The 13,745-nt window shown below is 34.7% G+C and overlaps 1 protein-coding gene across 4 annotated transcripts in view; it reads left to right on the forward strand.

Moving 5' to 3' along the window:
• Dnajc1 (DnaJ heat shock protein family (Hsp40) member C1) overlaps positions 1-13,745 on the forward strand; it is a 191,674-nt gene that overhangs the window by 54,342 nt on the left and 123,587 nt on the right. The window contains exon 1 of one of the 4 annotated variants that reach the window (XM_074056551.1): positions 9,618-13,682. The exons of the other annotated variants lie outside the window; for them this stretch is intronic. The gene's annotated coding sequence lies outside the window, so the exon portion shown is untranslated. Of the gene's footprint in view, positions 1-9,617; positions 13,683-13,745 lie in introns of those variants that run through there. 4 annotated transcript variants of the gene reach the window in all.

Genomic DNA, 13,745 nt, shown 5'->3' on the forward strand with positions numbered 1-13,745 from the left:
ATTTTCACAAAAATATACTTTATGTTTTTTTTTCCAGGTTAACTTCAGTTAAAAATATTTAAAACAGTAACATTCCTTGTAGGCATTGTTGTATATCAAAATGTTTTGTTTCTTTTTCTGTTGTTTGACCATCAAGTAGCAATGGTAGTAGGAGAATATAATACCAAGTACAAGAACATTAATAAAATGTACTGAAACTTAGTATTTAAAAATACTAAGATGTGTTACTTGATCTACTTTTTAAGGTATGAATTGTTCCAGTAAATATGGAATGTCTTGTAAGTTTCAAGTATTTTATACTTGCAGTTCTCAAGAGTTAACAGATAGTTGGATATGTTGCAAGTGATGAGTTAAGGAATCCTTTCATGTTTTTTCCAACTTTAAAATTAAGGATTCTCAGGGGCCTGGCAGAGCAGTAAAAAATAAGACCTTGTATGTGTGCCTGAAGGACAGTGGTGTTCCATGCTAGTGAGAGGATTTGCTGTGAGCCTTAGCACAGGGAAGTGTTATCTTGCCATAAGATGCCGTACTCCTGGCTCAGTGTGCTGTGGTGAGGATCTTGAACAGAACCTTTCTCTCCTGCTATTATTCAGTACAAAACTAAAATGTGTAGATACATACTATGAAAATTGCTTTCTTTCAATAAAAGATCACATCCCTCCTTCAGCTTTGCAAATTTTTAAATAAAATCATATTGTGCATAACAGAAAGAAAGAAAGAAAAAGAGAAAGGAAGAAGTGGGGATGGTGATGTAGCTCGGTACTAGAGTTATGTGCTTAGCATTTACAAAGCCCTGAGTTAATCCCTAGTAATGAAGGAAAAAAAAAAAAGTAGGGTCTTTGCCTCATGTTCATTCTTTATGAGAATGCATGCAACTGCCAAACCTAAAGCACATGTAATTTTTTTGCTTTCTAGTCTCTGTAGCATGGGAAGGCACTCTTGTAGTACACTACCTACTAGTAGCCACTAGCCACATGTCACTATTTAAGTGAGTCAAAATTTAAAAAAATTTGAAACCCCATACTTTAGATGCTACCCACATCTCATGTGCCCAGTAGCCACATGTTGCTAATGGCTACTTGTGCTAGTCAGCTTTTTGTTGCAGTGACAATACCTGAGAAGAACAATTTAAAATGATGAAAAGTTTATTTTGGCTCACAGTTTCACGGGCTTCCTTCCATGGTGGGCTGGCTCCATTGTTTTTGGGCTGTGATGAGATAGAACATCATGGCAGGGCACATGTGGTGGAGCAAGGTTAATCACCCCATGGAGGCCAGGAAGCAGGGGTGGGGGACAGGGGGACACCCTGAATCAAAGACACGTCTATAGTAACCTACTTCCTCCAACTGGGCCTTATCTTCTAATAGCCCGTTGAACTATGAACTCATCATTGGACTGAAACTATCACCAGCTGGGGACCAATCCTTCAACACATGAGTCTTTTGTTAGGACATTTCATATCCAAACCATAACACTTTTGTATCGCACAGTGCAGATACAGATATTTCCCACATTGTACAAAATTGTTTTGGACAGTGCTAGACTAAGAAGGAAGGTAGAAGGAATATCTACTTTATGTACTTTGAGAAGCCATGATGTTTGAAACAGGACATACTTTAAATAGATTTTCATAGAGGGGCAAGAGTAGATGACTTGGACTAGGATCTTGGAAGCATTTATTAGAATGATGGTGAATTATGTAAAGAATCTGAAGGAAAGAAAGTAATTGAGATTTGCTGGTAGATTTTTGGCCTGTGCTGCTGATAGAGAGTGTTGATACTTACCTAGAAGAGAAAAACTAGGGAAGGAGCAAATTTGGGGGGCTCCCAAGATTTGTTATTTATGCTCTCCAGTGGAAATTTTAAAAAATAAAGGAATTGGTTGCTGTCTTCAAAGGATTTTCAGTTTGTATTATGAATAATTTAGAAATTCACTCCAAAAAACCAAGAGAAGGGAAAAATGTAATGGAGGATTACATGTGTATTTATATGGAGACAAAACAATTTTACCCCCAACACATGAGTTAATTTCAGATATTTAAAGAAGAGCATCCAATATCATTCCATTCCACTTCCTAGTTTGCACTTTTGTGAATTCATCAGTCATTTTAATATTGCAAGAATTTGTTTATTAAAATTGGAGAATAATATGAAAAAACACATCCTTTCTGTGGTAGAAAAAAATAGTGGATTGGTTTCAACATTTATTCCTTCACACTAACATGCTTTCCTATACTGCACAGTGTAGAAAAGTATCTCAGACTCAATTATGGCAAGTGTGGATATAATGTAGCTTTGGCCACTGAAACGTACTTTTGTTAAGTTTTGGAAGATAGAAAGCAGATGGAAGCCATACTTTGCTGCTTTTACTTTTTCTCATTGTACTCATAGGTGCCTGTTTTTTGTTGGTGTGACATGAATTAACTTTTGCAGTTATTGTAAGCACCTATCTCCCTTTCCTGATTGTGCAGAGTAGAAGCATACCAGTAGGAAATTAGTCTAAGTTAGCAATAGCAGTCAGTTAACAGGTTAAAAACTATGACTGTGGACATCCGGGACTATCTTCTCTGTCTTTGGGAAGGAGACTGCCAAGAACAAAATAGTCTGGCAGAACTACAGCAGAAAAAAAAGCCCTATCAAGGGAATGAAGCTCTGGGATTAGGGACCAGTCGGTCTCTGAAAGGAAATAAATGCACAACTGTATTAGATGAGTGACAAATTTTAAATGTTCCATGTCACATTTACAAACAATCTGCACCCGAGCTTTTAGATTTGAACCCTGCTGTTGGAAGGTATAGTAGGCAGAAGTATTGGGAAGGAAGGTAAAGCAGATACGTGACCATTTTCCTTATGGGAAACTGAAACATAAGTGATTAATAAGATACTGTCTGGTATACTTACTTTAATCATGCTTGATAGGGAATTTGCTATTTTGTTTATCTTTTCAAAGGACTAGCTTTTACCTATTTCATTAATTTCAGCATTTGTATTTATATTCCTTCTCTTTCCTATCTTTTGGGTTATTTCACCATTCTGTTCTTACTTTGCTTACTGTGCTTGGTTCACACATTTTGAGTTTGCCTTGTTAAAAATAGCATTTAAAGATACATATGTTTTCCTCCTAAAAATTTTAGTCCTCATAGATTTTGGTGTGAAATATTTCCCTATTCATTAATTTCTAGGCAGTTGTAACTTAAACTTTCATTTTTGCCTTGAAAAAAGGGTTTTTAAAAATTTGTAAGTTGCTAAGATACTGTTTTCTTAAAAAGTCTTTTTGACTACTGATAGTTGATTATTTTAAAATGTGAGCTGTAAATATATCTGGTTTAGAATTAAGGCAATTTTATCTGACTGAATGTATTGCTATTTTTTAATGAGCTGTGAATACAGGATTAATATCTGTTGGTAATATATATATATATATATTTGTATACTTATATAAGCATTTCAAATTACTGGTTTTTAAATTTTTAATTATAGAAATTCTTCATAGCTATTCTTTTAGTTTGATTTGTCAAATTCTGGAAAAGGTATATTAAGGTATTATGCCATGATTATTTTATCAAGTTCTTATATTTAGAAGTTTTTGTGCTTATGTAGATGAATTTTGTTTTGTTGAAACATAAAGAAAGACTTAAGAGTATTATAACTTTTCAGTGGATTAGACCTTTTATCATTATCTGTTAATACCCTTGTACTGTTACTGTATTTGACTTTGAATTCTCCTTTTCTAATAGTTAATATCAACACTACTGGGTTTTTTTGTGTTTGTTCATCTCTCTGTTTTCAGTTTCTTTGGTTTTGTTTTTTTGTGGTGCTGGGGTTTGAACTCAGGGCCTTGTACTTGCTAGTCAGGTGCTCTGCCTTGAGTCGTGTCTCCAGCCCTTGAGTTTTGCTTTAAACCCAAATTGTTGATTAGTTGTATTTTGATAAGGGAATTTTGTCATGTTTATTTTTACTGAGTGACTAATATATTTCATTTTATTCTTCTCTGTCTTGTCTATAGTATTTATTGTACCTAATTTTGCTTTTCTTTACTTGCTTTTGTTGGGTTAATAAAATTTCCTTTCCTATTAATTTAGAATTTTTCATGTTTTCTTTTGCACAGTAGTTAACCTCATCCTTAAAGATAGTACCACTTATATTTCTCTATTAATAGATGAAAATTAAGTAGTAGTTTTTGCTTCACCATTTGCCTCCTTCCTCTTCCTTTTTTTCTTTTTTGAAAAAAATTCTGGGCTTTTATTAGGTGTCTCTTAAGACACTTATTTCAAGAGTAATTATAAAACATATATATTACAAATTACCAATCATACATATATTTCAGTACATTCTACATGATTTATTGCTCACTATTGTTTATTCTCTTTCAACTTTTTATTATGAAAAATTTTAAACATATACTATAATAGTTTTAATGAGTTCCTGTGTACTCATCACTCAAATTTAACAATTACCAGTATTTGCTACATTTTCCATTTTTCTGAAGCATTTTAAATGAACATCAGATATGACATTTTATTCTCAAGTACTACACTACTTCACTATGTATCTAGTGTGCAGTTCTTACAGGTTCCCAGTTGTCTCAAAAATATCTTTTTATCTTGGTGTGTTTGAACCAGGGACCAAATGTTCCATTTGGTTGTTTATCTCTTAAATCTCGTTAGTATAGAAATATAGCTCTCCCTTTTCCCCCCTGCCGTTGACTTGTTAAAGAAACCTCCTTTTCAGGAAACATCAGTTGCAAAATATAGTCCAAAGTAACTAATCTAGTTAACAGATTTCAGGAACACTGATTTTGTTTTCTGAATAGTTGATCTGATGTTCCTGCCAACTCAGCCCCTTGTAATTAGATATCAGAAGCAGCTGTTTCTTGAGGCTGCAGCCTTTTGTTTATCTACATTTTGGAGAATGTTTACCTTTTAAGTCTTATGAAGAGGGCAGAGGTGTATCCAACTCAAATAAATACATTATTAATCCAAACTTATTTAGGTTCAAGTTTAAAATAAGAATCCTCTCATTCTCCCCTGGAAATTATCTGATTTGTCAAGAAATCATACTAAAGAGTAGTAAATGTTGTATATTGTTTTTTGGTTTTTTTGGTACTAGTGTTTGAACTCAGGGCCTCACACTTACTTGGCTGATGCTCAACCACTTGAGCCATTCCGCCAGCCCTGTTTTGTGTTGAGTATTTTCAAGATAGGGCCTTGTGAACTATTTGCTTGGGCTGGCATTGAACCTTGAGCCTCCTGATTTCTGTCTCCTGAGTAAATAGGGTTATATGCAAGAGCCATTGGTGTCTGGCATAAATGTTACATATTCTGTATTAGTAACTTGAACTTGATACAGGTTAGCTTGTCATTGGTTACTATAAGTAGTTTAAGGCTAAGAAAGTCAATTAAAACTATAATCTTACATCAATTTCAATAGATTTCTCCAAAGGTACTTGATTCCAACAGAGATCTACAATGAGGAGTGCTAAGCCCCTCCTTTCCTGTTTCTTTTGCAGCATATTGACTACAGAAGCCGTCAAGTAAGCTACTTTATTGTATTTACTATTTTTATTTGCCATGGAAAATTATTTTATTTTTGTGCGCTAGGGATTAAACCCAGCACTAAGCACACAATCTACCACTGAGTTATATCCTTGGCCCCTTTTTTTTAAAAACATTTTCTTTATTCAATTTATATACCTGGTATAAAATTCTATAGTCCTGAAGATATTATTTGATAAGTACAAGATTCCTGTCCTTTCTTTCTGTGCCCTATTCAGAAACAACTTTAAAAAATTTTTTGGTTTTTTAGCAGTAAATAGATTTGTGTTGGTTTTTGTTTCTTGTTGGGTTCTGTGAGGTGAAATGTAGAGGTTCAAGTAGATTGTGTTAACTGATCAATTTACAAGCAAAGACCAGAGGAAAGAGGGCAAAGTCATTAAGAGTTTAGATTGAACTTTTAATCTAAAATAGCACATATGAAAATAACCCAAAGACCTTTCAGAAAGTTTACTTGGAGTTATTAACCTCTGTTAGTAACACTACGCAAGTTGAGGTTCTCAGAAGTCATCCAGAGTTTGAAACTCCTTAACTGTGTGCCTAAAGATACAGTTCGAAAGGCTGTGGTTTCTTTCTTGTCGTATCTAATAGCCAAGCATTGATCTTCTCTTGCATTTGATATTCTTGAGTTCTTTTTCAAGCCAATAGGAAGTTTTACTAAGAAGACCTTACTTTGGTTAGATTCTAAGTAAGGTAGATGTCACATTTTATATTTTTGAGTTCTCTTTCAAGCCAATATGAAATTTTATTAAAAATAATTTACTTTGGTCAGATCCTAGGTAAGGTAGATGTTACATTTGCAGAGATACCATTTAAGTAGAATGAGTTTTAGACTACTGGCAAACCACTGATAGTAACCAGGAGTCAGCAAACTATAGCCCATGAGCCCAAACCAGCCATACCTGTTTATGCAAATAAAGTTTTATAGAAATACTACCACACTCATTTTGTTTTATATTGTCTGTGGCTACTTTCTCACTATAATGGCAGAGTTTAATAGTTCTGAGACTATTTAACCCACAAAGCCTAAAATACTATCTTGCCTTTTACAGAAGTTTGCTATCCCTGTTGTAAAGATAAATGAAAAATCTTGAGTCACCTGAGGTAGAGTTTTCAGTGCTCTTGCAAAGCAAACCTTTAGATACAAGGTATATGCCACAATTAGAGCATTTGCCTAGCATATCCATCCCATTCCCAGCATAGCAGAACTTTATGAGGTTATGGCTCTGTTTATCATGTTCGTCATTGTATCCCCAATGTTTGCACATAGTAAATATTCAACAAATACTGTCAAGTCAATTTTAATAAAAGCTCTAAACCTGTTTTAATTATTCATGGTTTAAAGCATAAATTTAAATAAACTGCAAATCACACTTGACAAATGTTAAAATGAAGGAGAAATGGTTACTTTCTAGCCTCTACATTATAATATTGTATTTCATGTAAATGTCCCAGGAATCTTTTAGGTGTTGGAGTGTTATCACCCCCATTTTATAGGTGACAGATTGAGACTTGTAGTAATTTGTCCAAAAGCGCATTGCTAGTGAATGACTACTTACATTCAAAGTTATCTTTGTTGTATCATGAAAAGTAATCCAGAATGTAGGTAAAGTTTCTTTGAGATGTGTCCCACTCTTGTTTTTGTTTTTGCGGTACTGGGATTTGAACCTTGAGCCACTTCACCAGCCCTTTTTTGTGATGGGTTTTTTTGAGATAGGGTCTTGTGAAGTAACCGGTGCTGACTTCGAACCACAATCCTCCTGATTTCTGCCTCCTGAGTTGTTAGGATTACAGGCGTGAGCCACCAGCACCCGGCTTGAAATGTGTCCCACTCTTATATTTACCAGGTTCTGTTCATCGTATTCTTTTATAATTGTTTTTTATTTCTATAAAGTTTATAATATTTCCATTTTCATTTCTGATTTTAGAACCTTTATGCATGGTGTAACAAGATTTTGATCAACTATAACCACATACACAACAATAGTCCTTTAAGATTATGATGAAGCTAAAAAACTGTTGCCCAGTGCCCTCATAATGTCAGTACAAGGCATTACTCATATGTTTGTGGTATGCTAATGTAAACAAGCTTATGGTATTTACAGTTATATCCAAGTATAGCACATATAATTATCTATAGTAATAGCACTTAATAATTACTATGTTATTGGCTTATGTATAACAGTTTGCTATGTTATGCCAGCAACAGCCTCCTAAATTTTGTTTACAGTGCCTCTTGATAGAATCATTTTCTCTTGTGTAGATTTAATCTGGTGTTACTTTATTCATCATGGCCCTAACAGCAATAGGCTTTAATATCTGTCTAGATAGCTATTCACACCATATAGCCTATATGTGTAGTAGGCTACACCACATAGGTTTGTGTAAATACACTCTATGATGTTCATACAATGAATGGCACAGTCTCCTAATGATGTGTTTCCTGTCATTAAGTGATGCATAGCTGTAATTTGAACCCCTCTACCCAACTTTTCTCATTCTAGCTACAGGTATGTCAATTTTGTTGACATTTTCAAAAAACCAATTTTTGGTTTTGTTAATTTCCTTTCTACTGCTTACTTTGAATTAGTTCATTAGCCTTTTTCTAGTTCCATAAGGTAGAAAGTTAAGGTTTTTCTTTCCCTCTTTCTTCCTCTCCCCTGCCTTCTTCCCTCCCCTCTTCTCTCTCCTGTCCCTCCCCTCTCCTCTCCTCCCCTCTCCCTCTTCCCTTTCTCTCTTCCTTCCCCTCTTCCCTCCCCTGTTTCTCTCCGCTCTCCCTCTTCCCTCCCATTTCCTTCCCCTCTCCTTCTTTCTTCCCCCTCCCTCTTCCTTCTCCCCTCCCCTCTCCCTTTTTCTTGTTCCCTCCCCTCTCCCTTTCCCCTGTTACCTCCCCTCCCCTTTCCTTCCCTTACTTTTCCTCCCCTTCTTTTTAAAAACAATGTTTATAGCTGCAGATTTCCGTTTGAGTATTGCTTTTACTGCATCCTGTGGTTTGTTTTTCATTTTCTTTCATATCATCAGTGCTCTCATGTGTCAATCTCAAATACCTAAACAATGGAAAACATTTCTCTAAAGCTTTTCTGTTTTATTCTAGAGAAAACTTTTTAGCCTGATATTGAGAATGATCTTTTAACATAAAGAATTGAAATTTCCAACTATTGCTTTAGAATTGTATATTTTTTTGCTCATATATTTTGGGTTCTGTTAATATATGCATGGGTTTATGTTTACAGTTGTTTATATGTTTATAGTTGTTATATTTTCTTGATGCGTTGACCTATGTACCATTAAATAATGTCTTTTTTTTTTTTTTGTCTTTTGTAGTAATCCTTGTCTTTAGAGGCTGTTTTGTCTACTATCAAGCTATTCCATCTGTCTTTCGGTTCCCATTTGCTTGAAATATCTTTTTCCATATGTTCACTTTCTACCTAGTCTCTGTCTTTGGTTCTAAAATGAGTTTCTTTTTTTCCCCTCAGTTTATTTTTTAAATTTTTTTCATTTTATTAGCATAAATTCATTGTACAGTAAGAATTTGTGCCAAATTCCAAATACCTTACATTGTACATTGGTTAGATTGCCCCCACCATCTGCCCCTGCCTCTGCAACCCCCTTTCTGCCCCACTTAAAGCAATTGCAAGAGTTTTCATTGTTCTGTTTCATATATGTACATATGTATATATATCATCCATATTCCCTCACCTTCATCTCCCTCACCTTCATTTCCTCTGTCACCTTCCCTACTTCCATAAGTATTCCATACCTATTTTACAGTCCTATCATTGATTTTTAATTCCAAAGTCAGTGCTCCAAGGGTTTCTCAGTGTATCCCAGCTGTGAATATCTAAAGTGAGTCCCTTCCATGTAGTTGGATCATGTTTGTTTTCAATCCATTCTGCCAATCTCTGTCTTTTAATTGGGGGATTTTAATCTATTTAGTTAAAAAAATAACTACTAGTAAGGAAGGACTTACTTTTGCTATTTTATTCTTTGTTTTTCAATGGCGTATTTTTTTGTTGTTGTTTCTCAATTCCTCCGTTACTGCCTTCTTTTGTGTTAGTTTTTTTTTTTTCCTAGCTTACCATTTGATTTGTATTTCTTTACCTCTTTATTTTCTTGTTGTTTGGGGACTGCGTTAGCATCTTAATTTCTAACAGTCTAGTTTGGATTAATAACAATTTAGTTTAAATCATAAAGAACACTTTTGCCGTAGAACAAGCGCTATTCCCTTTTCCTTATGTTGTTATTGTCACAGATTACATCTTCATACATGTGTACCATAGACATAGATGTATAGTATTGTTTTATTTAAGACATAGACTTATAATTATTACTTTATGTAGTTATCTTTTAAATCGTACAGAAAAATTTGGAGTTACTAACCAAAATTATTAATATTGATTTTTATGTTGTTGGCTGTCTTTGTCTGTTTGGGCTTTTATAACAAAATGCCTTACACTAGATAATTTATAAACGTTTAATAACTATAGTTCTAGAGGCTGGGGAGTCTAAGATCAAGGCACCACAGACTCAGTGCCTGGTGATGGTCTGTTCCTGGAATCTTCTTTGTCTTCTTACATGGTAGAAAGGCAAAAAAGAGAAGTTCTCTGGAGCCTCTTTTAGATGGCCACTGAACCTTCTGAGTAAAGTGGAGCTCTCATATTCTTATCACCTCCCAGTGTGTCTGCCTCGTAATACCATCACCCTGGTGATTTAATTGCAAAAAAATGAATTTTGGAGAGACACAAATATATCTTTATGTCAATTTGAATTACTGTAGTAATTTTTCCTTTCAGCCTGAAGTACTTTCTATAGTATTTCTTGTGCAGCATTATCTACTAGCAGTGAAAATTCATTTCTATTGTTGAACTGGGATATCTTAATTTTTCTTTCATTTTGAAGGGGTATAGTTTGTTGAATATGGACTTCTTGGTTGACAGATTTTTTTTTTTTTTTTTAGCATTTTGAATATGTCATTCTGCTACCTCTTACCCTCCATACTTTCTGATGAGGATTAGGTGATAATCTTATTTATGATCCTTGCACAGGACAAATTACTCCTATCAGGATTCTCTCTTTGTCTTTGACTTTCTGCAGCTTGATTATCATGTTTCTAAGGTGGTTCTTTTAGTTTTTACCCTACTTAGAGTTTCTTGAGACTCTTGGGTGTGTAGATTGATGTCTTTCAAAATATTTTAGAAGTTTTCAGTTCCTTTTTCTTCAGGCATTTTTTTTCTGCCTCTTTTCTCCTTCATAAACTCTCATCATTTGTGTATTAGTACTCTTAATGATGTTCTGTAGTTCCTTTAGCTCTGTTCACTTTTCTTCATTCTTTTTTCTTTTTGCTCTCCATGTAAGTTAATCTCAACTGACCTGTCTTCATATTCATTGATTCTTCAGCCTGTTTAACTCTGCTGTTGAGTCTTGCTTAGTGAATTCTTCATTTCAATGTTTGTATTTTTGAAGTCCAGAAGTTCTGTTTGGGTCCTTTTAAAAATATCTGTCTTTTTGTTGACATTCTCAGTTTGGTGACACATCATTCTCCTATTTTTCTTTAGTTTTTTTGAACATGCTCTTTGAGCATATTGAAATAGATAAAGCCTTTGTCTAGTAGGTCCACTATCTGGATAACATGATATACAGTTAGTTTATTTTCTGTCTGTGTGTGTAACAAACTTCCTGCTTTCTTTGCATGCTTCATATTTTTTGTGGAATACTAGGCATTTTAAATATACAATATGGCAATTAGATTCTCCCACCTCCCAGAGTTTGTTTATATTGCTTGTTGTGGTTGGTGCTATTGTCTAGTGACTTTTCCAGTTTTGTAGTGTCCATTCTTTTCTGTGTGTGGCCACTGGAATCTGTTTGCTTAGCTTAGTGGTCAGCTAATGATTTTGCAGAGATTCTTTAAATACTTGGAACTAGAGGGTGGATGAAAAAATATGTATCTTGTAGACTTTGCCAGTGAGCAATGTGTGTGTTTTTGAGCATGCCTTCAATATTCAACTGGGTAGTTTACAACTCTTTCTTAGCCTTTACTTGCTGCTTGTATAGAACTTGAAAAGCCAGAGATGAGAATTTAGGGCCTTCTCAAGTTTTTCTGACCAAGTTCTCTTGTCTGGGCATGCACATTGTCTTTTAGCTCCCAAGGATCTGAGACCTTTTCAAAGCTCTATACCCCAAAGTATCTTATTCCCCAAACTTTCTTCCCAAGCTGTGATGCTTGCCTGATTGCTGTAAATTTTGATTGGTTTCCAAAGTTCAGGTAAAGTTGATTCTGACATTTTTGCCAGGTTATTCACTCTTTATGTGGAGGGTCAGGCTCTCAGAGTTTTCTATCTTGCCATTTTCACTGTCATTTCATCACACTGTTTCAATTTTGGCAAGCATATTTTACACTCAGTTTTTTACTGGTGATAATATGACTCTTTTCTAGAGGTTATCTAAATGTTAAGATAATTCATACTTACCTTGCAAAGAACCATATCACATTTAGAAGGAAAAGAATCTTGGCAAATTATTCTGGTAGATTTCCTGGTATCAATAATATTAGGTGGCCAATTCATCCACAGCCTTGTCAAAAAAAAATTCCCTATCAGCTAAAGAGATAGGTTTGTTCTGCTGCATATGGGAGGTGAATGTTCTAAAATTCAAGTCTCTAGTAGAAATGTGATGTAAAATGTTTTAGAGACGCCAACACATATCAGGGTCTTTGCCTTTAAAACTTCAATTGGGAGCCTAATGTGGTGGTGTTCTCCTGTAGTTCCAGCTATTCAGGAGACTGAGGCAGGAGGATCACTTGGCCCCAGGAGTTTGAGGACAGCCTGGGGAACATAGTGGGACCCTGACTCAAAACATCATCAACAATAATAACAAACAAAACTTCACGTGGGTATATTCACATTGTGGTTATGTGGACATGTTCCATATAGTTTATCAGATTAATGTAAGTGTTATTCTCACTACCTTCCCAAAGCTATATCCCCTTGTGGAGTTATTCAGTCATTCATATCTGAAGCTAAGTAGCCAACATAAAGAGATCTGACTCTAAAGCAACATTTTCTGTGTTTGAATTCTATTTTCACCTATGTGCAAACACTATGAACTTGACTTTAAGCATTGAGTTACTTAATCTCCCTACCTCACTTAATGTCATCAGTGAAAATCAGCCTAATAATAACTGTACTTATAAGTTTGTTATATGGCTAAAATATATCAAGATTCATTAAGTACCTAATATTAAATAACTACATAATCTAGTTTGAGGTTCAGCTTGTCTAGAATACCTGAGGAATTTAGGTGGGTAAATCCCCAAGCTTTTCAGCCATATTCAGTTAGAGTAGAGCTTGTTGGTGAACCTGTTCTCCCTGGATGAAGAGGAAAAGTATTTAGGCAGTGTTTGTGTATAGCCTGAGAGTTCAGTTCTCCAGGAGAGAACTTTTCTGTCTGTGTAGACAGGTGGAAAACAGAGGTTGCTAAACTGTATCCTAAAGTGTAATGAGCTGGGAGACCAGCAGGATGGGCCAGCATGGGATGAGATAAGGCTAAAAAGAGAGGAAAACACAACTGATGAAGGCACTTGAAAACTACTGAAGAGGGAAACAGGAAAACCATCTGCCACAATATATGCTGTGGTAGAAAACTGGAGAACTGGGATAAGAATGGTTAAGACTGGAAGCAAGGAAATGCCTTGGATGGCTATTAGTCATTTTTATTTTTAAGTATGTCATAGATATTATATGATGAATATGCATTAATTTTGTAATGAAAAAAGACACATAAACTATTTTGTAAGACATCTACTTTTGGAATGATTTTCTTATAATGTAGTCCCAATTCAATAAAATCTAAATTTATAATCCCAATTAGAGAATGATTATTCATTTGGTACTTGGCCTCTTGACTTGACAAAAAGATGCAGCAGCACATATTTCCATTAATCATTCCTTTCTTCCACATATTACCTATATACAAGGAACTCATCAATTTCATTAAGCAAATTAGAATGGAAAATATAATCATATTACTTGCAAATTTACTCTGCTAATTTATATTTCTTCATCCCTCCATAGTCAAAAAACCATTCACATGTTGAGTAACATACTAGCCTCAAACAACAAGCGTCAGAAAACTGGTAAGGAAAATAATGGTTTGTAAAGGAAAACTTGACAAACTAATTGTAGTCTCATTTAACTTT

The sequence above is a fragment of the Castor canadensis genome, chromosome 15 (genome assembly GCF_047511655.1).
Source record: "Castor canadensis chromosome 15, mCasCan1.hap1v2, whole genome shotgun sequence".
In the NCBI taxonomy this organism is placed as follows: domain Eukaryota; kingdom Metazoa; phylum Chordata; class Mammalia; order Rodentia; family Castoridae; genus Castor; species Castor canadensis.